General features: G+C 40.8%; 1 protein-coding gene across 2 annotated transcripts in view; it reads right to left on the bottom strand.

The window, feature by feature from the left end:
- The window catches only part of pkig (protein kinase (cAMP-dependent, catalytic) inhibitor gamma), an 81,683-nt gene that overhangs the window by 31,528 nt on the left and 26,132 nt on the right, over nucleotides 1–24,023 (bottom strand). Inside the window, exon 1 of one of the 2 annotated variants that reach the window (XM_034173364.1) lies at nucleotides 5,684–5,820. The exons of the other annotated variant lie outside the window; for it this stretch is intronic. The gene's annotated coding sequence lies outside the window, so the exon portion shown is untranslated. Of the gene's footprint in view, nucleotides 1–5,683; nucleotides 5,821–24,023 lie in introns of those variants that run through there. 2 annotated transcript variants of the gene reach the window in all.

The following is a 24,023-nucleotide window of genomic DNA, read 5'->3' as shown; positions in this document are numbered from 1 at the left end:
CCCTCTGGTGCCTGGAGCCCGCACTCCAGGCAGGGCGCCCTCTGGTGATGGTGGGCCAGCAGTACCTCCTCTTCAGCGGCCCACACAACAGAAAAAGCTCTTTTATTCTTCAAGAATATGTAAAAATGTCATAGCGTGGCAGGGACCCTTTAACATTACCTCAGAGCTTGTTTTGGTAAAATGTTCTGTATTCTTTTCTACTGTAGCATATGCACTTAGACTAACTATTCTATGAGTTACTTAATAAACAACATATTAGAAAGGTATGTGGTGTGTGAAGCTCCTAAGTTTTAGGCAAAATTAGTTCATTCTTAAATATTACAAATAAGTTAATTAATTAAAGGGAGAGTTGGATCTACAGAGGGTTCAGGCACAAACAGTTATCTGATCAACTACTAAGCAATATCTAGGTTCAGCTGTGTGAGGAAATCTGCCAAACCTTTTTCTGCACTAAAATCGGTTTCAAGCAAACTGTCTAATTAAAATCACAATCTAATTAAACCTTACGTACTGATCCGTGCATCACGTTCTCAGGTGGTGTAGCTGTGCTTGTTGCTGTTCTTGTTGTCTTACACAGTCCAAACAAGTGGAGTGCCAAACAGTATGAAAGTTATATTCCCTCTTTATTCAAGAGCATGGTCTTTCAGTTTGAGAGCCTGGTTTGTTAAATTTACTCTTCCGACATGGAACATCTCCCTCATTCATTTACTTTCTATACTCACTTACCCCAATTAAGGGCCACGGCAGGCTGGAACCAATCTCAGCAGTTATAGGGTGAAAGGTTGACTATCACAGGGCCACACATAGACAGACTTAACACATTCACATTTGCACGCACGACTATGGCAAATTAAAAATTTCTAACCCACCTAACCTGCATGTCTTTGGAAGTGGGAAGAATCCATAGCACCTGGAGGGAACCCATGCAAACACGACTCAAAGGAATAGGTGGGAAGTGATCCCAGGACCTTTTTGCTGTGAGGTACACAGCTAACTACTAAGCCACTGTGCTGCTTCATTCTTCATTCATTAGGTCTCTCTCTTCTAAGTCCCTGTTAGTAAATGATATAATAATTGATCAACATATTGATTTATTCTGCCTTACAGAAACCTGGTTACAGCAGGATGAATATCTTTAAATGAGTCAACACCCCCAAGTCACACTAACTGCCAGAACGCTCGTAGCACGGGCCGAGGCGGAGGATTAGCAGCAATCTTCCATTCCAGCTTATTAATTAATCAAAAACCCAGACAGAGCTTTAATTCATTTGAAAGCTTGACTCTTAGTCTTGTCCATCCAAATTGGAAGTCCAAAAAAACAGTTTTATTTGTTATTATCTATCGTCCACCTGGTCATTACTGAGTTTCTCTGTGAATTTTCAGACCTTTTGTCTGACTTAGTGCTTAGCTCAGATAAGATAATTATAGGGGGCGATTTTAACATCCACACAGATGCTGAGAATGACAGCCTCAACACTGCATTTAATCTATTATTAGACTCAATTGGCTTTGCTCAAAATGTAAATGAGTCCACCCACCACTTTAATCATATCTTAGATCTTGTTCTGACTTATGGTATGGAAATTGAAGACTTAACAGTATTCCCTGAAAACTCCCTTCTGTCTGATCATTTCTTAATAACATTTACATTTACTCTGATGGACTACCCAGCAGTGGGGAATAAGTTTCATTACACTAGAAGTCTTTCAGAAAGCGTTGTAAGAAGGTTTAAGGATATGATTCCTTCTTTATGTTCTCTAATGCCATATACCAACACAGTGCAGAGTAGCTACCTAAACTCTGTAAGTGAGATAGAGTATCTCGTCAATAGTTTTACATCCTCATTGAAGACAACTTTGGATGCTGTAGCTCCTCTGAAAAAGAGAGCTTTAAATCAGAAGTGCCTGACTCCATGGTATAACTCACAAACTCGCAGCTTAAAGCAGATAACCCGTAAGTTGGAGAGGAAATGGAGTCTCACTAATTTAGAAGATCTTCTCTTAGCCTGGAAAAAGAGTCTGTTGCTCTATAAAAAAAGCCCTTCGTAAAGCTAGGACATCTTACTACTCATCACTAATTGAAGAAAATAAGAACAACCCCAGGTTTCTTTTCAGCACTGTAGCCAGGCTGACAAAGAGTCAGAGCTCTATTGAGCCGAGTATTCCTTTAACTTTAACTAGTAATGACTTCATGACTTTCTTTGCTAATAAAATTTTAACTGTTAGAGAAAGAATTACTCATAACCATCCCAAAGACGTATCGTTGTCGTTGGCTGCTTTCAGTGATGCCGGTATTTGGTTAGACTCTTTCTCTCCAATTGTTCTGTCTGAGTTATTTTCATTAGTTACTTCCTCCAAACCATCAACATGTCTATTAGACCCCATTCCTACCAGGCTGCTCAAGGAAGCCCTACCATTAATTAATGCTTCGATCTTAAATATGATCAATCTATCTTTATTAGTTGGCTATGTACCACAGGCTTTTAAGGTGGCAGTAATTAAACCATTACTTAAAAAGCCATCACTTGACCCAGCTATCTTAGCTAATTATAGGCCAATCTCCAACCTTCCTTTTCTCTCAAAAATTCTTGAAAGGGTAGTTGTAAAACAGCTAATTGATCTGCAGAGGAATGGTCTATTTGAAGAGTTTCAGTCAGGTTTTAGAATTCATCATAGTACAGAAACAGCATTAGTGAAGGTTACAAATGATCTTCTTATGGCCTCAGACAGTGGACTCATCTCTGTGCTTGTTCTGTTAGACCTCAGTGCTGCTTTTGATACTGTTGACCATAAAATTTTATTACAGAGATTAGAGCAAGCCATAGGTATTAAAGGCACTGCGCTGCGGTGGTTTGAATCATATTTATCTAATAGATTACAATTTGTTCATGTAAATGGGGAATCTTCTTCACAGACTAAGGTTAATTATGGAGTTCCACAAGGTTCTGTGCTAGGACCAATTTTATTCACTTTATACATGCTTCCCTTAGGCAATATTATTAGATGGTATTGCTTAAATTTTCATTGTTACGCAGATGATACCCAGCTTTATCTATCCATGAAGCCAGAGGACACACACCAATTAGCTAAACTGTAGGATTGTCTTACAGACATAAAGACATGGATGACCTCTAATTTCCTGCTTTTAAACTCAGATAAAACTGAAGTTATTGTACTTGGCCCCACAAATCTTAGAAACATAGTGTCTAACCAGATCCTTACTCTGGATGGCATTACCCTGACCTCTAGTAATACTGTGAGAAAGCTTGGAGTCATTTTTGATCAGGATATGTCATTCAATGCGCATATTAAACAAATATGTAGGACTGCTTTTTTGCATTTGCGCAATATCTCTAAAATTAGAAAGGTCTTGTCTCAGAGTGATGCTGAAAAACTAATTCATGCCTTTATTTCCTCTAGGCTGGACTATTGTAATTCATTATTATCAGGTTGTCCTAAAAGTTCCCTGAAAAGCCTTCAGTTAATTCAAAATGCTGCAGCTAGAGTACTAACAGGGACTAGAAGGAGAGAGCATATCTCACCCATATTGGCCTCTCTTCAGTGGCTTCCTGTTAATTCTAGAATAGAATTTAAAATTCTTCTTCTTACTTATAAGGTTTTGAATAATCAGGTCCCATCTTATCTTAGGGACCTCATAGTACCATATCACCCCAATAGAGCGCTTCGCTCTCAGACTGCAGGCTTACTTGTAGTTCCTAGGGTTTGTAAGAGTAGAATGGGAGGCAGAGCCTTCAGCTTTCAGGCTCCTCTCCTGTGGAACCAGCTCCCAATTCAGATCAGGGAGACAGACATCCTCTCTACTTTTAAGATTAGGCTTAAAACTTTCCTTTTTGCTAAAGCTTATAGTTAGGGCTGGATCAGGTGACCCTGAACCATCCCTTAGTTATGCTGCTATAGACTTAGACTGCTGGGGGGTTCCCATGATGCACTGAGTGTTTCTTTCTCTTTTTGCTCTGTATGCACCACTCTGCATTTAATCATTAGTGATTGATCTCTGCTCCCCTCCACAGCATGTCTTTTTCCTGGTTCTCTCCCTCAGCCCCAACCAGTCCCAGCAGAAGACTGCCCCTCCCTGAGCCTGGTTCTGCTGGAGGTTTCTTCCTGTTAAAAGGGAGTTTTTCCTTCCCACTGTCGCCAAGTGCTTGCTCACAGGGGGTCGTTTTGACAGTTGGGGTTTTTCTGTAATTATTGTATGGCTTTGTCTTGCAATATGAAGCGCCTTGGGGCAACTGTTTGTTGTGATTTGGCGCTATATAAATAAAATTGATTTGATTCTGATCCTCATCTCGTTTTACAGCAGTGGACATCCAGCGTAATGGTGCATTACCGCCACCTTCTGCTCTGGAAGGTGAATCACAGTACCTCACTCAGTATACAGGAGTAGTTTGTCATTCATGTAGATTGTGTCATATTGTAGCCATAGATGTTAATGCAGTGTTTTCCATATAACAAGTGCAATAAAATAGAAACGTTTAAGTAATGACCATCTAGTTTCTTCACGTCTCCAAACTAACAGCATTATTACTGTAATAAATACAGATGGATTTTTTTTTTTTTTTGTTATATAGCCCAGCCCTACCAGAATACAATGCTAGTCCCCATGTGAATTTTCTCCCTGAAATCTCATGGTATCACTCTAAATATTATGACTTATAGCCCCTCAAACCTGCCCCAGTTAATAAATAAGGGTGTCTTTATGTAGATGGTCCGTGTATGTCTACAGCAAGAAACCTGACACAGCTGCAGCTGGAAGCTTTACCGCAGGACAAATATCACAGGTGTGTCTTTTCACTCTTGACAATAACAACTCAATTCCCAGTGAGAAATGAGTGCCAGCATAGAATATGAGCCTTCCATTTGCAGCGTCCTTCCTGCGCTGTGGCACACATTTGAATTATTTTCAAAGTAGGGATTCTCTTCATCTTAATTACAAAGCTATTTCAGGAACAAATGTCAATTCAAATACAGGTAATTTCTGTTTTCTACAGAAAGCGGCATGTACAAAACATAAAACTTCTACAAATAAAACCCGAAGCCCACAACAGTGGAACAGATATAGAAGGATGGCACATTATAAGTCAACACAATGGCTGAGGTGACATGTAACAAGAGATTTTGGCACATGGAAACAAGGTACTAAAGCCTCACTGAGGAAATATGAGTCAGCACGGACACTTACACGACCCCATTAGAGAGGCAGACTCACCGCTTTCCCTCTGGGCCTTTTAAAAACTCGATTTGTGCATAATAAACTCACATTATCCTCAATAACTCACACAAAGGTTTGCCTCTACGCAATGGCGATTCCGGTGCCTGTCCATTAGGGCTCAACGATTTCATGTCTGTCGACTACAAAGTGCAAACACGGCAAAGTGCCTCCACATGAATGAATTTTATCCACTTCTCATGGCAACCAAACTTTTCCATTAGCTTTTCCACCCAGATAATTACTAAACAGCTGTAAAAGTGCAGCTTTTATTAGCTAGCTGACCACACACACACACACACACACACACACACAAGCTATGTAAATTTCGTATTACAATTTAGCTGCACGAAGCCATTACATGCTCAAAATAATTCATACTCTTAAAAAACAACATCTAGAGAGTGCAAATGTTGAAACAATATAAAAGGAAGTGAAACAAAAGCATTTTTCCTACCAAAGTGATCAAGAGTCGCTTTGTGTGCCTTCACAGCAACAATCCGGAAAGACACAGTGTGCTTTAGGCGAATTCGTCCAACTCCAATTCACCCACCGAGGCTGAGAGAGCAAACACTGGTGCGCCTCAGCTCTTTGCCCTCCTGCTCGCCGCCTCTCAGCCCCCATCAAATGTGGTCTGGGCACTGTCTATTCACATGATGTCAGCAGCTGCTTCACCGACAGCGAGCCCACTTCAAACACAAGGGAGCTGTATTTCCTCAGAGGGATTAGCATTGTTGTTCTGATAAATAAATAAAGAGCCCCGTCTATTCAACTGTGCCGTGTATATGCACTAGATCCTTCCTCTTCTCACAGGACCCAGGATGGGTGTGAAGTGAATATTCCTGCTTCCTAAACAGTTTGCCAGTCAGTCACTTACTCTGGCAGTAAGTGTTTCCCTGCTGGGATAACTTTCAGGCAAATCGCCAACACTCAAAGGAGGTTTCCACGACTGCATTTTAGCTTTCAGGATCACGTTACACTCACTCTAGAAACCTCCATCTTCTTCGCCTGACATGCAGAATTACGACCGGCAACTGCGGTTTGTTGGAGCAAAAGCACCAAGAATCATCAGCGCCACGCTGACATAATTGCATTCCTGAATGAACAAACTGAGCTCCTACGCCAGAAGGCATTATGAAACAGCCCAAGAGGAGATAAGAAGCCCGGCTGAGGCCATTAGCATCAGCTATGTGGAAAGGTCTTGAGTGATCTAATGAATTAAACAAACGGTGCGGGCGAGATTCCTTCTCCAGAAAGCTACAGCAAAAATCAAAAATCAATGTGGCTTTGACGGATTATCTCATGCAGATGAGTGGTGATTCACCTTTTTCACAACTCAGTGATTCAGAGATGAATCAGCAGAATTACTCTGTCAAACACAAATGAACCGGTTTTGTTACAAACCTACGAGGTCTGTTAGAAAAGTATCCGACCTTATTATTTTTTTAAAAAAACCATATGGATTTGAATCACGTTTGATTGCTTCAGACAAGCTTGAACCCTCATGCGCATGCGTGTTTTTTCATGCCCGTCGGTTGCGTCATTCGCCTGTGAGCAGGCTTTGGTCCACCCCTCTCGTCTATTTTTTTATTGCGAATAAATGTCTGATTTGGAGCTTTGCTGCATCAATTTTTTTCCAGAAACTGTGAGAGACCTCCAGGTGGACACCGTTCGAAAAATTTATATGGTTTTCAGGGACGATTTTATAGGGATTAAACAGATTAAGGAGTGTTACTGCCGCTTTAAGGATGGCCCACAACTGCTGAGAGCGCGGTGCGCTCCCAGCCCCCATCGACAGGCTGACACCCCGCAGAAACAACCAGATCATTTCCAACGTGAAGGCTTTGTTGATCCGGGACCTCGTCTGACTTTCACAAAAAGGCAGAAGATGTGGACATCAGCACTTTTTCTGGCACATTCCACCGTTACAGGAGTTTTTTTCATGGAAAGAAAAGTGGAGGGACGCTCCGTTCATTATGCGGGACAAAACCACCTCGGTGTTGGTCTCTCAGGACAGCTTTCAGGTGGATTTCAGACGGATTCCGGTTGCTTTCCAGTCATGTGAATATCCGACTGTGATTGTGCATGAGCTGGACATGCCAGAACATGTCCCGTGAGGCTTCATCACGGCGTTGCTTTGCGCCAAGTGGCTGCACCGTTCTCTTTCCATGACAAAAACTCTTGTAACAGTGAAATGTGCATTCATTTTTAAACTGGACGCTGTTTTGATCCGGTATGTCATCTGACTAGCACAGGAATTGTGAGAAGATGTGGACATCAGTACTTTTCCGGCACATTAAGACAGACGTGCGGAGGAGTTCCGCGCACACACACACACACACACACGCATATTCATCCAACCAAATTCAGATCGCTCCAGTTTTTCAGAAGAACTTTGCGACTACATGCGTAGTTGGGCTCTGTGCCATGGAGTCGCGCAGTGAGCCAGATGTGTGGCTTCATGCGGCTCTCGTCTCGCCCATTTTCCCCAAACATCAGGCACATGCAGTAGGTATAACACCTGCAGGAGCGCGCTGAAGAGCACTGAAATGAGACTTTTAGCCGACTTGGTGTCAGCAATCAAACTGAATGTGGTGCAGCAGGGTTTAATTGTGCACGTTTCTTCCTCCGCTGGACTGGAGGAGGTGCAGAGATGTCGGGCAGCACGTGAGTCTCCTCTCGCTCCTCTGGTTGCTCAGACTCGTTCTCCCGCTCATCGGTTACAACAGCAGGTGGACCACCTGCAGGAGCATCCTGAGGAGCTTCAGCAGGAACTGTGGAATGACATTTGGAGCCGAGTTTAATTGTGCGCACGTGACAGAAAACTGATTTGTCGTGGCGCACAGTGAAATGTGACACTGCGTTACAAGTCGTGTCAAAACTTGACAGTTTCCGTTTCACTTCATAATAACGCGTGGCAGTTTGGGCTCCAAGAACCATCACAGGTACCACTACGAACGTTGTCACATTCTATTAAGGATCAATACTCATCAAAACGGATTAATACGCTCAGTTGCAACCTCCACGACGTGAGACGAAATGAGGGTGGTGTGTGACATTCGTGGAAGATTGTTTGACAGGCAAAAACATGCTCCACGAATATCAAGAATATCACGCACCAACACGCACTATTAAGAAAGCTATTCAGAGGCGTTAAGTCACATTAAGAATGTCAGGAATGTGTCACGAATGACAGAAAAATGACATTCATAACGCGTCTTGGTTATTTGTAAACGCACCTTTAGTAATGTAATAGTGATACAGCAGTGACCATGGCAAACCGGAAGGTTTTTTTATTATTATTATTATTATTTTTTTTTTTTTTTTTTTTTTTTATAAATTGGAGCAAGTGAGGATTCTGATGATGATGGAGATGATCCCTCTTTTGTTCTGGATGAGGAACCAGAGCAGGCAGGTCCACTGACGTGTGCACAGATCTCCACAGCTTTTGTCTGCAGTTTCTCCAGGACTCAGGCGCTATTAGCTCTGTCCCAGCGTCGAGTCCTGGAACTCAGAGATGCAGACACACACTGCTCCAGCTGTGGCTCCAGACGATTTAATTTAAAGCGTTGAGATCGTTAGCATCGGTTTTGTTTAGTGCTCTTTCATCCCTTTTGCGTTCTTACTTCGCAGGCTGTTCGGTGATAAAGCTCTTTCGTCCACCTTTTCTCAATGAATTGTGACTTCTTTTTTTTTTACTTCGTTTACTTTGTTCACTTCGTTCACGTCCTGTGCCATGTGACTGGACCATAACATCCACAGCATCCACTAACAATCAATGGGCCATTACAAAGACACAATAAAGCTGATTTTGGACTTGATCTGGTGCAACAGATTTCACCATGAACCAGTTTGTGTACTCTATTTTTTTTTTATTTGGTAAGTTACCAAGTGTGCAAGCCCTAAGCTACTATAAGGGCACAGAAAAATGTAAGTACTTTGCTGTGATCATGAACGCACTATTAACTGAAAGGATAGAGAAATTCTTAGATATAAAATACTACAAAAAAAAAAAAAATCAGTGTTACCTTGCAGTACAGAAACTAATGGATGAGCAAAACGTGGTAACTATAGGACACAGAGTGAGGCACTGGCTTTGCCAAGGCCCTCACTCTGTCTTTAACTGGGCTGAATTCAGGCTGGAGAAACTACTTCACCAGTGTACAAAACACTGAAAATAAATGGCAAACCAAACTGTTATTTTGAAAAAGCTCCATTCTGGGGCTTCCTTAAAGCTACTTATCTTTTGCTTTGAATCAACTTCATCACCAAATTGTATTGAAGTGTCTTTATAAATATTTTACATATCCCGCAGACAAATGTCTCTTTCACAGATTTAAGGATAATGACTGTAATCAGCTTAAAGTAAGAGCCTGGTTCCTCAATATCAGAAGTGCCATAGTGTTTGAATTTCAAGGTGTGGTGGGCGTGGACTGGTTGTCTGACTCCATGGCTGCCATCCAGGATCCAAGGTGGTTCCATAGTGTTGCAGATGTGACGACAAGCAACAACCAATGCATGATCCCTGACTTAACGATGTTTCAATCTGGATCAAAACTAAAAACCAGAACTTGAGGCTGCCTGAACTCGAGATTACTCTGAGGTACATACTGCAGCCAAATAAATGACAGGTTTAAGTTGCTAATGCACAACTGCTTATCGGGAGTAAAGCGTAGTTGTTGTAGTAGTACCACACTGTCTGTCGCATGCCAGCATCATCTTGACCGATATGTATAGTTTGCCAATGGGGGCAAACTATGCAGCCCAGCAGAGAAGAATCCCAGAAGGGGTAAATAAATAAATAAACATGACACTTTCAGCCTCTTCAGCCTGATTCATGCTTCTACAACTTGGTAACTCTGTATTTGCAAAAATTCTTAATCAGACTTTAAATATGATGGGAGAGGAAGGAGTGAAACCAGAAAAGTGACCAATCACAGCCCACGCAGTCTCAGTTTTTTGGGAGGTGCACATCACGCTACACAGAGGGGCTCAGAGGGGGTTCACTGCGACACAGAGGGCTCTGCGTGGCTACGGAGCTGTATAAACCAAGCTTTAGCATAGCGTCTTATTTCTGTTTGCTCAAATTCATCGACATTCCTTGATGTAAACATTCAAATCCTCAATTTTCTGTGTTATGTGTCAGCGTCCCAGCCTGCTATGCTGCAGACATGATTTGCAATTACTGTTTGTGGCAGTGCGTGTCAGTGTTTCATTACCCACAATTCTTTGCATCAGCCAGAAGCAACAGAATAGCAGACATGCAGCAGTGTGAGTGTAAGAGGGGGGGGAGTAACAGCCAGAAAGGTCACCAGCAGTCTACAATTCCACACCTTCTAAACACATCACAAATGAAAAATGCAGAGTCCTACAGAAACCATCTTTGGATGAGTCCCTGGCATCAATTTTTATTTGGAAATGAGCAAAACACACACACACACACACACACACACTAACTTGTGTTTTCCACTCTGATTACTGCACACAGCAGCAAAGAAAAAAAATCCCAACACCTGCATGGCTTCTGAAAGCTTTAGATGACAGCTTTTCACACGTAGGTTCCCAGCTGCGTGAATGCAGGCTGAGACCGGAACCACGCCACGTGCACAATACGCTACGGAATCATGAAATCCTCAACGGTGGCTTCCCAGCCTAGTCCATCGTTGACACCTGTGCTACATACATTCTGTAGGCTATTTATTTTAGGGATGGGCCGATCTTATCCAACATCAGTACTGGGTTCTGATACCAATGTAATTCACGGATCGGAAAATTCCGAACCAACCTGAAGACACTTCCGATCCAGGAGCATCTGTCTGTGCGTGTGTTTTCTGTTGAAAAGTCTCCAAAGGGGATTCCCTGCTGCAGGATGCTCTCCAAGCTGGGTGCAAACTGTGGAAGGCGTTTCCTGAATAGAGCCGTGTCTCATTGAGACAGGATTTGGAACCAGCTAGCAGGTGAGCATTAAGCAGTCCTGTGGTTGAATAACTTTCATCACCTCTGCTGTATTTTACACTAAAAACTGCAAAGCCGTTGTATAGAGAGGCGGACGCTCCATCGTAGCCTACAATACAGCAAACTTAATTCAACATCTGAAAAAGCGCCACTTTAACGAGCACAAGGATTTTTTAGCTGGGACCAGAAAGAGAAAAAGGAGGCGATAAAAAAGGTGCGACAATTTATCCAGTCTGACTCCAAATATGAGAAAATTAAGTACTTTTATTCATTTGGAACATTTCATCATTCAGCTCATGAAATGTTCTTTCCATTGCACTCAAACAGTCATTATTGAGTTTGTCTATGTGACCCTGTAACAGGCTGGTATCCTGTCCAGGGTGCACCCTGCCTCTCACCCTATGACTGCTGCGTCAGACTCCAATTCACAAGTGACCCTTAACTGGAGTAAGCAGGTATAGAAAATGAATGCTGAAGACTGTGGAGGAGTCAAGTGCAGCAAACTATCCTGTACTTCAAGATTGTTGCATGATTCCTCTAGTTGTAATGATGCTGAGAGCTAAATAGGCCTGAACTGAACTTTTGTGAAACAAGGAGAAGGGATGAAGCTGTGAAGCCTCTACTTGTCTCACGAAGGGCCAACCACAGTTGTACTGTCAAACATTTAATGACTAACAAACTGTTGACTCAGACAGAGCACTTCCACAAAAGAATATCCTTTCATTAGCACGGGACTTAATACCTTGGCTAATCCATATCCATGTTTGTGGCGTGAAAACCTGAGAGTAAAAATATTATGGTGCCCCCTCAAAATACAGGACAACACCACAGCAGCAACATCAGATTACCATATGTGGAAGCACGAGAAGCTTATTCCTCATAACAGTAACAGCACAGGGCTTTTACAGCATTAATGTAGATGAGTGAGTGAGAGTTCATCCCAGCCAGTGTATGTAAGCATTAACAATAAATGTCATCATCATATATGCCTCTGAAAAGGAATATAAGAGGGAAAAATTGAAAATAATCTGGTCAACATTGATGCACCAGATCAAGTTTACCCTATCTAATATACCACAGGCACGTGGAAGTTATGCCTTCAACTGAGCTAATAAATTAATCTAGCAACCGCAGGAAGACACACAAGGCCAGCTACATGTGGGATGAAATATACAACAGAACGAGGAAGTAAAACTAGAATTAAGTGATATTAGGGCTCCAGATCGTTTCTCAAAATTCGATACCCATCATTGGATGACCAATACTTGGTACGTATCATAAGATACATTTATGTGCTTTATGCTGCTAATTTTTTTTTCCAATGCCTGCATACGTTGTAGCATTATACTGCTTATTGAGTGTTGTATGAATATATTCTTTTTCACATTTTCACCTTTTTTGGACTTTACACTGTCAACATTGACATCACAACCTACATATTTGGTAAGATGTGTGCATTTTGGGGAGAGGGGACGGGAAGCAAAGCATTCATTCATTTTATTGCTTTATTTATTTTACTTTGGTGTGCTGCTGTTCTCTTGTCAAGCTGCTCCTGCCTTGACACTAACACAGCTAGGATGCGCATAGACTTTGAAAGAAAAGCAAAATGTGAATACATTTCTAAAATTCACAATGGGATGTGCTGCATCGTCACTGCGCTGTGAGACACCGCGAGACAATGCAAACTGTAGTAAAGCACTCAGAGGTGCTGCACAAAACAGCGGACTAACAGCTCGCCACATGTCATGTACCGAAAATATAGGGAAGGGAATCCCGGTATGCACAATGAAGAATCTTACTTCAATTATACCGTGGCCTGGTATAGACCCCTAAACAATTAATATGAATAGGGTGATAGCAAGTGAAAACAGATTTTGGATCATTGATCTGGAGTCTCCTTGAAAAGAAGGCATCATGTGATGCACTGCCACCTGCAGAACACTGCATTTATATAACTTTAGATCATTTCATATTTAAAAGGCTATATGGGCTATGTGGAGCTCATCTCTGGAGGTGATGAGACAGTTTACCTACCTAGAGGACCTCTGCTGTCTCAGGAGGGCTCGCAGCACTATGGGAGACCGCACACACCCAGGGCATCAGGTGTGTGAGCTGCTGCCCTCTGGAGGATGTTTCAGGATGCTAAGAACCAGGACTAAGACTGGGGACCATTTTATAAACAGGGCCTTTGCCATGATAAATGCAAACAGCTGACACAGCCATGCGCCGTATAAGTGCAAATCAATGTGTGTACAACTTTTTTACACAACAATAATTTATACACAATGTGTGCAACAACCTCTCATATCATTGATGTGTCTCTGTTTTTAGCCTTTCAATTTGTATATACAACCCCTGGCAAAAATTATGGAATCACCGGCCTCGGAGGATGTTAATTCAGTTGTTTAATTTTGTAGAAAAAAAGCAGATCACAGACATGACACAAAACTAAAGTCATTTCAAATGGCAACTTTCTGGCTTTAAGAAACACTATAAGAAATCAGGAAAAAAAATTGTGGCAGTCAGTAACGGTTACTTTTTTAGACCAAGCACAGGGAAAAAAATATGGACTCACTCAATTCTAAGGAAAAAATTATGGAATCATGAAAAACAAAAGAACGCTCCAACACATCACTAGGATTTTGTTGCACCACCTCTGGCTTTTATAACAGCTTGCAGTCTCTGAGGCATGGACTTAATGAGTGACAAACAGTACTCTTCATCAATCTGGCTCCAACTTTCTCTGATTGCTGTTGCCAGATCAGCTTTGCAGGTTGGAGCCTCGTCATGGACCATTTTCTTCAACTTCCACCAAAGATTTTCAATTGGATTAAGATCCGGACTATTTGCAGGCCATGACACTGACCCTATGTATCTTTTTGCAAGGAATGTTTTCACAGTTTTTGCTCTATGGCAAGATGCATTATCATCTTGAAAAATGATTTCATCATCCCCAAACATCCTTTCAATTGATGGGATAAGAAAAGTGTCCAAAATATCAACGTAAACTTGTGCATTTATTGATGATGTAATGACAGCCATCTCCCCAGTGCCTTTACCTGACATGCAGCCCCATATCATCAATGACTGTGGAAATTTACATGTTCTCTTCAGGCAGTCATCTTTATAAATCTCATTGGAACGGCACCAAACAAAAGTTCCAGCATCATCACCTTGCCCAATGCAGATTCGAGATTCATCACTGAGTATGACTTTCATCCAGTCATCCACAGTCCACGATTGCTTTTCCTTAGCCCACTGTAACCTTGTTTTTTTCTGTTTAGGTGTTAATGATGGCTTTTGTTTAGCTTTTCTGTATGTAAATCCCATTTCCTTTAGGCAGTTTCTTACAGTTCGGTCACAGACGTTGACCCCAGTTTCCTCCCATCCGTTCCTCATTTGTTTTGTTGTGCATTTGCGATTTTTGAGACTGAGACATATTGCTTTACGTTTTCTGTCTTGACGCTTTGATGTCTTCCTTGGTCTACCAGTATGTTTGCCTTTAACAACCTTCCCATGTTTGTATTTGGTCCAGAGTTTAGACACAGCTGACTGAACAACCAACGTCCTTTGCAACATTGCATGATGATTTACCCTCTTAAGAGTTTGATAATCCTCTCCTTTGTTTCAATTGACATCTCTCGTGTTGGAGCCATGATTCATGTCAGTCCACTTGGTGCAACAACTTTCCAAGGTGTGATCACTCCTTTTTAGATGCAGACTAACAAGCAGATCTGATTTGATGCAGGTGTTAGTTCTGGGGATGAAAATTTACAGGGTGATTCCATAATTTATTCCCTCTGCTTGGTCTAAAAAAAGTAATCGTTACTAACTGCCACAATTTTTTTTCTTGATTTCTTATAGTGTTTCTTAAAGCCAGAAAGCTGCCATTTGAAATGACTTTAGTTTTGTGTCATGTCTGTGATCTGCTTTTTTTCTACAAAATTAAACAACTGAATGAACATCCTCCGAGGCCGGTGATTCCATAATTATTGCCAGGGGTTGTAGTGTCTTTTTTGATAAATGCATGCCTTGTTTAGTTATTTATTATTTATTTATTTCCACTCCAGTTTCGTTGTGCTAATGTACGACTGTGCAATGACAAAGATTCTTGATTCCATATTTAGCCCCGGGCTACGGCAGTTGCTGAATGGAAAAGACTGTGCGTGCCTGTCGCCACAGCCAGAAAACAAAGTGCAAATAAGGTGTGATCGATCAATGCTTCAGACAGACGAGCGGCCCCACAGCCAGACATATGAGCCAGAGGGTGCCGTAGCAGCACGCTCAGTCTCAGGCAGCAGGGAATCCCCTGGTTTGTCTTTGTTTGTGTTCATCTATGTGTAAGTTGCCTGAGTTTAATTGAGCCACCCGTGACTCACAGCAGAGTCAGGAGCAGGTGTTTGAACTGAACAATGAGAGACCATGACTACAACCCAAAAAAAACACATTCTCACACCTCCACTTCCAAATGGCAAAGCAACTCTTCATTAAAGCCTCATCCTCCAGACACTCGCAGGAAATGACTGACGAGTACTAATTTACATGCTAAAAACACGTTAAGAGGCAAATTATCGGCACCCTAGAAGTGCAGTGCTTACAAATCAGCGCCCTAATTAGCATACCCATATTTCATCTGTCAACACATTATGGTCATTGGAATGATTTATGCAAATCAGCACCTGATTTAGCATATTTATATACATTACGAGCTGTGCCACCGTAATGGTTACAGATGCTGAATAAGTCTCTAATGTAAACCGCTGAGTAACAACCATTTAAAAAAAGAAAGGTCATAATTATTTACATAAAAACAAATGTACTCAACTCACAGCAGCTCATCTACTCCTTATGGCTGCTATTTCCAAAATTAAGAACACCGCAGCCTACTCTACATGCATGTAACATGTTTTAAAGTTGCATATTTTCAAAACATGAAATCAAGTATTTTGGAAAACTTTTAAAACTATTACCAAATTGAAAGCTTAAACATGTTTGGATTTTTTAATAACTTCTCACAGTGCACTTCTAATGGCCCCTGTGGAGGACATCAGTGTCCTAGGAGATACCTACGGCGTAAGTATGAAGTTTATGCCACAGTGGTGTGACTTACTGCTTTTACAAAAATGTTCCCAAAGACACAAAGACAAGCATGATGACAATTCCCCGCATATTATGTCCATACCAGTGGTGGGACATAAAAAAAAAAAGGAAATAAAAAGCAAGAGTCATACCCCCCCACCCCGCCCCAGTCCCCACAAATCTTGTGCTAAATATGAATTAAAGTGGTCAACTGGTTCTTGAGATATCACGCTAACAAGGGTGGCAATGACAATATCTTGAATATCTCACTGTGACCTTGAAACTGACCCCAAGGTCACCATAATCAACTGGTGTCGGAGGATAACCCAAGTACACATTGATGACAAATATGAATGAAATTGGTCAACTGGTTGTTGAGATATCATGCTAACAAGTGAAAACAGATGGACAGACTGACATGCTGATCGCTGCTACATCCTCCGTATTTCATACTGGGGGAATAAAAAAAAGAAGCCAGTCTCTTGCCTCCATAAAAATATCAATCCAATTTATGACTGTGTGAAGTGGCACAAAGGTGCACCGCTAGATGGGATGTGGATGATGTTCTACGTCCAAGTTGAGAAGATTATTTACGTGATGTGAATGACTATGCTGCATGTCTGGAAAAGCTCTGAGCTGAAAGAACCCATAAAAAAAAAATAAATAAATAAATAAAAAAGTGTTTTGGGACCACTGTTATGAAGACTGAGGTTATTTTATGTCTGGATTGAGGCAGCTATTTTATGTATTTAGGTTTTAATAAAGTATCAGTGCCAATATTGTAGTCATTTATTATTTCGCTCATGAAGTACGTCTCTTCACTGATGTACAAAGTCGGTTCACTGTGACAGTTTTTCGACTCCTGAGGTGTTCAGAAAATGTATGAAAAGGTTGGGCCTGGCCTAACACACGGGTTTTTTAGTTTTGTGGGGGAGCATGTAGAGTCAGAATCAGGAATTTCTGCATTTACATGATTGAGCATTTTGGGTATTGACCAGCACTCGTCAAGTATCATTTCAGTTTTTGTATGATTAGTGCAAGTTAAAACTACTGAAAAGGGTTAGGGTTAGAATATATATATATAAATATTCAAAACAACATGATGCTGTTTTCTTTTTCCTCATCAAAACTTTCATCAATTAAAAATACTTTGTGTAACAGAAAGCCAAACCAATCAATTCTCAAAGCCTGAGGCAACATTTTCAATTTATACAGATATTCATTTAACAAGGACAGGAAAAAGGGGAAAAACATCAACACCACTTTGATTTGCAAGTTCTTTTCTTTATTTTCTCCCCCTCTGTCATTCACTGTGGTGACAATTTCATGCAAAATGTGACTCAGCAAGTTGTTAAAATGTATTACACTTTTGAATTATGAATTACTCTTCTGACCCGCCGGTGAAACTTAAATTATTTTTGTCCAATATGCAGTGAGCGAACTCTCTGCTTCCACTCTTACAAAACACTTTCCTTTGAATTCAACAAACTGAAGTGGTTACAGCCACACAAAATCACAGGAGACTCAACAAGGTAAATTGAATCTGTCAATTACTTGCTCGGTGTAGTTTTGCTCAAATACTCCAAAAAAGAACTTGGGGTTAAAAACCACAACACCAAAACATTACTCTTGCAGCTATTTTGCACACATGTACTGTTGCATAGCAATACACTGTGTGTAATGACAAAACACCCAACAGGTCCAAGTAAACACAATTTATGAAAATTATGGTTTACATGAAACTTGTGGAGAGTGAGAAATGGAAGCTATGGATTTGTAGAAAAGAGAAGTAGAAGTTGTGTAACATCACACAATACAGTGTTGTGTGTTGTAGAACTAAGAAAGGATTATCTTGTTTTTGCTCAAGGTTACCGTACCATCTCATACAGGACAATGTTGAGCTCTAAAGTAACTCAATACCACGTTTTCCCAAACCTTAAAATTGCATAGTTATTAACATTTGTGCATTTTATGTTGACCTACAACAGACATATCTGGTGATATTATGGGAGAAATGGTCTAAGTTAGTTATATTTCTTAAACTATTTTGTATAATTAAAAAAATTTTAAAAAAAGCAGGCCGTTGCTATAATTTCATTAATTCTGTGAGCACACTAAGGCTGCACAATATATTGTCTGAAGATCACAATGTGCACCCGGAGCACAGCATTACAACACCAAGGGACCTCTTTAAAAATGCTGTGTTTATTGACAAGTAATTTCCACAATAAGGAATTAAAATATTTAAATAAAATATAAATAAAATATAGAATATATAAAATATAGAAATAAAATATTTTAAACTGCGTCTTCCAAAACAAGAGCGTCTTATGTTAAGGTTTCCGTGGACTGTGATGATGAATCCAGCTAAAATGACAAAACAGGTCAGAACAAAAGATCTTATTTTCTCAGTTTGTCGCTTTGAAATGTTCTAGGCTTCTGCTGCTACATTGATGTCCCTGGTTAATTGTTTTGCTTTTTTGGTCACAGTTACAAGTTTCGGAGCTTGAATCCTGTCACCTGACAGACCGTGTGTGAACGTGAACACAGCCTATGAAAAACTGGGCTGTGGAGTGCAGCTTTTCCGCAGAAGGTGCTTTGATAAACCTACTGTTCACTGCTGAACAAAACTGATTTTTTTTTTTTCTCTAGGTAAACTTGATTCACATAAGCCACTTTTCCACTACAAAGCACCAGCACTACTCGGCTCTACTCTACTCGGTTTGGTTCCAAGCGCGAGCTTTTCTACTGCAAATAGTACCTCTTCAACGTGGGCGGGGTCAGCAGAGCAAACTGCAGTGACGTTGTTTTATACGCGACACAAACATAAACAATGGCGAACTCGGTGTGTTTACTGCTGTGCGTTTTTAAGAGAAAGTTGCTGGCGGCGAGAAAAACACGCTTGAGACGTACAGAAGACTTTGGGAATTCATATGAAGATGAAGACGAGAAGATACAAGCTGCTAGAGGTGAAGAGGCAAAGCATGACAGTAAGCTAATCGTTAGCTTCCTAAGCTCGTAAATAACTGCAGGCTCTCGCTATTAACTATTAAAATTGTGGCTGTCAAAATAAACCGTTAATTTAGATTAATTACAATACCTATCACGCCTTCAGTCACACTTTGCTCCGTTTTGTTTTGACGTCAGTGACTTGGTCTGTAAATAAAGACGCGTTTCTGAGCAATAAACATGTTAACGTCAATACTTTTTTTTTAACCAAAGTAACTTGCTTTGATAACTTATTGTTAAATCTCAAATGTGGGAGTTTGTGCATTTACTGACGTTCATGCACAAAATGTTGATTCGGTTTTAATGACCGTTAATTAGCGTCGTCACTGAACTCGAACAGGCATAAAACATTAAAAACGTTTGTTTTTCATCCAGATTTTTATGTTCAATGGACAAATTTAAAATATGAAATCTAAGATAATTATTAAAGGAGTCATATTGTGCAGAAAGAATCAGCCTCCAAACTCCCACAATTCTGTTTTTAGAGACACTTTATATCCTTTTATTGTCATTGTACACATAAGTACAATGAAATTTGCCTGCATTTAACCCATCCAAATTACACTTACAGTTCTCCCAATTTAAGACCAATTTACAGCTTAATACCTCCTTGATATGTAACAAAAATAACCCTGATCCTTTTTTACCTGATTATTAAGTGCCCCAAACACACAGATCTGAGTTTTTTTTTTAAATATACCTGCAATTAAATGATTCATTTAGATTAACTAATCACAAACCTTGTAATCACTTACATTATTTTTTAATAACCTGACAGCACCAATTAAAATATGTATGCTGTATGTGTGTGTTTCAGATGGTTTTCTCAGAGTCACCGCTGTAGAGGTTCATGCCACAGAATGGGACACCTTTGCCATCATCATTTTATACACTAGTTATGTTTCACTGTGAATTTTTAAATACATTTTTGTACTTTTTGCTAAAATGTCTCCACTTTTGTGTAACATCATTTTGATTTGTAAAAGTTACCAAGGTTCACTGATTTAAAGGCTAACAGTTTGAAAAGCTGTTTAAGCATAATCCAGTAGTAAAATAAGTTTTACATTTAATGGGGTCATAAATGTAAATGTAACAGACAGTAAAACTGGTTGTTCAAAATTCCTTGATGTAATGTGCCTTCACTGAAGTGAGTAAACCTTTTTGTTTATGTTAAATACCATTTGGTAAAATCTCAATTTAGACATGATTATTCCAGCATCTGTGTAAAGATTCAGCCAGGTGTAATGTGCAGTGTCTTCTGGAGCGGCAAAAACCCAAATTAAAAATTCTTAGAAATGAACCAAAATGTTTTTTACTGTTGACTCAGAATGAAATGACAAATTATGATACAGTCACATGAGTCAAATTATTTACTGCAACAAAAAAGAGCAAATACACACATAAAAAAGCAACACAAACTATACAAAAGTTTCATGTGTCTGTAGTCTGGGGTGGGGGCGCAGGTCTCATGCCCCGGTCATGCATCGCCTGCACAAGGTCACCCAGCATGCCAAGATATGCCTGATTAAATGCAGCATCCACCACCGTTGCTTCCTCAAGGATCAGTCGGATGTGTCGATCATACTGAACCCAGTTCAGCTTCAGCCTCAACGTCACTCAAGATGGTGAGATTCTCCTGCTGGAACAGGCTCCTTTATCTCTTGCCTGGACAATAATGAAGGTAGAAATGGGAAAGAAAGTTTAAAAAAAAAAAAAAAAAAAAAAAAAAAAAAAAAAAACACCTTCAGTCTCTGTATGATCATTCCCCAGAGTTTCAGTTATCTTGGTCACTTTGCATAAAAATGATGTTCTTTCAAAATTATCCTCCAACAAATCAGATCATTTGGAGCATCATTTTGAAAGAACATGACTTTTATGCAAAGCGATCAAGATAACGGAAACCTTGGGAAGGTCCAGCAAATTTTGCTGGACCTTCCCAAGGTGAGATTTATAACAATATTTATGGGTTCTGGATTTTTGTTTTTTTTGGGGGGGGGGGGGGGGTTCACCCTGTATATATATCGTATTTGGGAAAGTTACGTGATGTGAGACACATTATTCTTACCTGTGATGACACGTTGCTGTGTGGTGCTGGACGTTGATACAGATGTTGAAGCTGGTGTTCGAATCCTCCTCGCTTATGGAACTGGATTCTTCAACAAAAACACAAAATGGCAACATGTCAAAAAAAAAAAAAAAACATCACTGTAATGGCACTAAATTAGTCAAATGTACACGTTTGTTGTCTTGCTGACTTGAGGTGTTCTTCTGTCTTAAGTTGATACTTTAAAGCGGAGCACGGGGTTAGCTAGCTCGCTAGTTAGCAGTCAGCTAGCTCACTGTGTCCGCGTACATGAGACAACAATGTTAATTTAACACAAGTTTAGACTCACAATCTTTGTTTTTTTTAAGTGTGCTTCCCACCACCAATGGGATAAGGAACATTAAACAGTGCTTTCAAGCAGACTACAGTCACAAAAACACTTACCATCCGTCGCTTCCAACAAAGCCGTGGCCCAGTCGCGGTCATCCTGCCTCCGGGTGCTCGTCAGTCGGTGTCCGTAAACAGTGTTCCTGCGGTCGAACCGTTTCCAGCTCTTGCGGTCCGACCTACTCCGGTCGTTGTGGTCCTTTAATCACTTAAGCTTTTTCAGCTGTTCTCTGAGTTGCTGTAACGTCCGGTGAGCCGAGCGCGGCCTCTTTTCGGATCGCTTCATCCACCTCTCTGTATTCTCTCCTCCGCCACCAAACATAAACGTCCGCAGCTCATCCACAGACCACGGTATGGTTTTGTGCGAGTAAAAAAAAATAATAAATAATAAAAAAATTTCGCCGTGAAACGAAAGAAAACGGTCGCTGTAACGCCGCTGTGACTATTTAAAAATGGCGGGTTTTGATTTTCCTCTCGGACGGCGCACTCATGACTCGTCCAGTGACGACGTTCTCTGACCAATCAGTGGCCGGCAGCCTGTTGACGTCACAGTATCGGCTCGGCTTGCTTGGAACCGCTCCCGAGCAGGTACTAAAAAAAAAAAAAAAAAAAAAAAAAGGACCCGGTACCAGATACTACCCTAATGGAAAAGCAAAAAAAACGAGTAGAGTCGAACCGAGTAGTGCTACTTTTGTGAAGTGGAAAAGCGCCTATAAAGTGTGCATCCTTTCTCTCCCAGCAATCGCTGGTAGCACTTCCACTGTGAAAGCACTGTACCGCTATATGTACTCCAGCCTCTTCAGGCGCTTTCAGTGTATCCAGAAAAATCCTGCAGAATAAATGGACTGCTTTTATATAGCACTTTTCCATCTGCAACGGAAGCTCAAAGCGCTTTACAATTATGCCTCACATTCACCCATTCACACAGACACACTCACACACCAATGTCACGGTGCTGCCATACAAAGTGCTCACTACACATCGGCAGCAACTTGAGGATTAAGGACCTTGCCCAAGGGCTTAGTGATTTTCCTTTCTGGCTGGAGTTTGAACCAAGAATCCTCTGGTCTGAAGCCCAACGCTTAACCACTAAACCATCACCTCCCTATATGTATCACCAGAGGCAAAAAAAAAAACAAAAAAAAAAAACAACAAATCTCAATGCCAATTTTTTTCTCCATATCGTGCAGCCTTAGAGCCTTACAGCATACACAAAATTCTTAGCTCCAAACGACCAGGACTGTTAAAAACAAAAACAAAAAAAGTGACGTTTCAGTCTTCTCAAAGACGATAAGAGATCTTCCTCCAGCATTTATTCTAGCCAATCTAATTGTACTGTAAGGTTGCCCAGTTGTATTTATAACCACACATTTAACAACATGAGACGCTGCAGGAAGCAGGTGGTTCCTTTGCCAGTGCTGTTTATTCCCAGTCTTTTTGAAGGCTCTCTGCATCCACACGGAGGGTGAACAAGACCACTGGGCTGAGAAAGAGGAGAATAATGCAAGGACAAGAATGAAAGACAGGAGAACACAAGAAGATAGGGCAAGGAAGTCAGAGAGGATGCAAAACGAGTGGAAGAAGAGGGCATGCAGGATGGTGGGTGAAAAGATGAGAACAAGGAAAGAATGAGCCCCCCCAAAAAAAAGGCTCCTGATCATGAAAAGGTGGAAGAGGGAAGAACCGAGAAGGAATGCATGCATGTTTACTGTGCTTTCTAAATAAGGAGATATCCCAAACAAGCTGCTGTGTTTTCATTACTTTTTTTTTGCACACTGCTAGTTTGGTTGTATTTACTTTCTGCACCACCTAGATGGACCTCTGTTTACCCACATCTCCATGACCACTGTGCCATAAATGCAAATAAGTCAGCTGATCCCTGCTCACATTCATTACACACTGCATCGTAAGTAAATGAAACTTGCTGTTATTTGCATTTTAATTTGAATAAGAGACTTCTGTCATGTGTCGGTGGTGATCCTGAGTGTGCTAGCTCTGCCAGATGACTCCACTCAGCTGTAATTTACCGCATTTCTTACATAAGGTCATATTGCATCATTGCACACTATAATACACAGAGATAATAAAACTACCATTCATGAGTTCACTGGACAGATGTGTTTGGTGACACGGATATCTTTGGAGGAGACCAAAGTTCCAACTTGTTCAAGCCCTGATGCTTCCTGTCTTACTGTGTGGTTGCCCGATTTTGTCGTTAACCAGCGATCTACGACAACAACTGTGTCATTGTTTGATGATTACATATGAGGCTATTCCACAGACCGCTGTTCCTTCAAGTTTAATCCCAAATCGGGGCACGTTT

Source organism: Thalassophryne amazonica, chromosome 6 (genome assembly GCF_902500255.1).
Source record: "Thalassophryne amazonica chromosome 6, fThaAma1.1, whole genome shotgun sequence".
Lineage (NCBI taxonomy): Eukaryota > Metazoa > Chordata > Actinopteri > Batrachoidiformes > Batrachoididae > Thalassophryne > Thalassophryne amazonica.
Note: the sequence above shows the minus strand (reverse complement) of the source record. Positions and strands in the feature narration are given on the sequence as shown.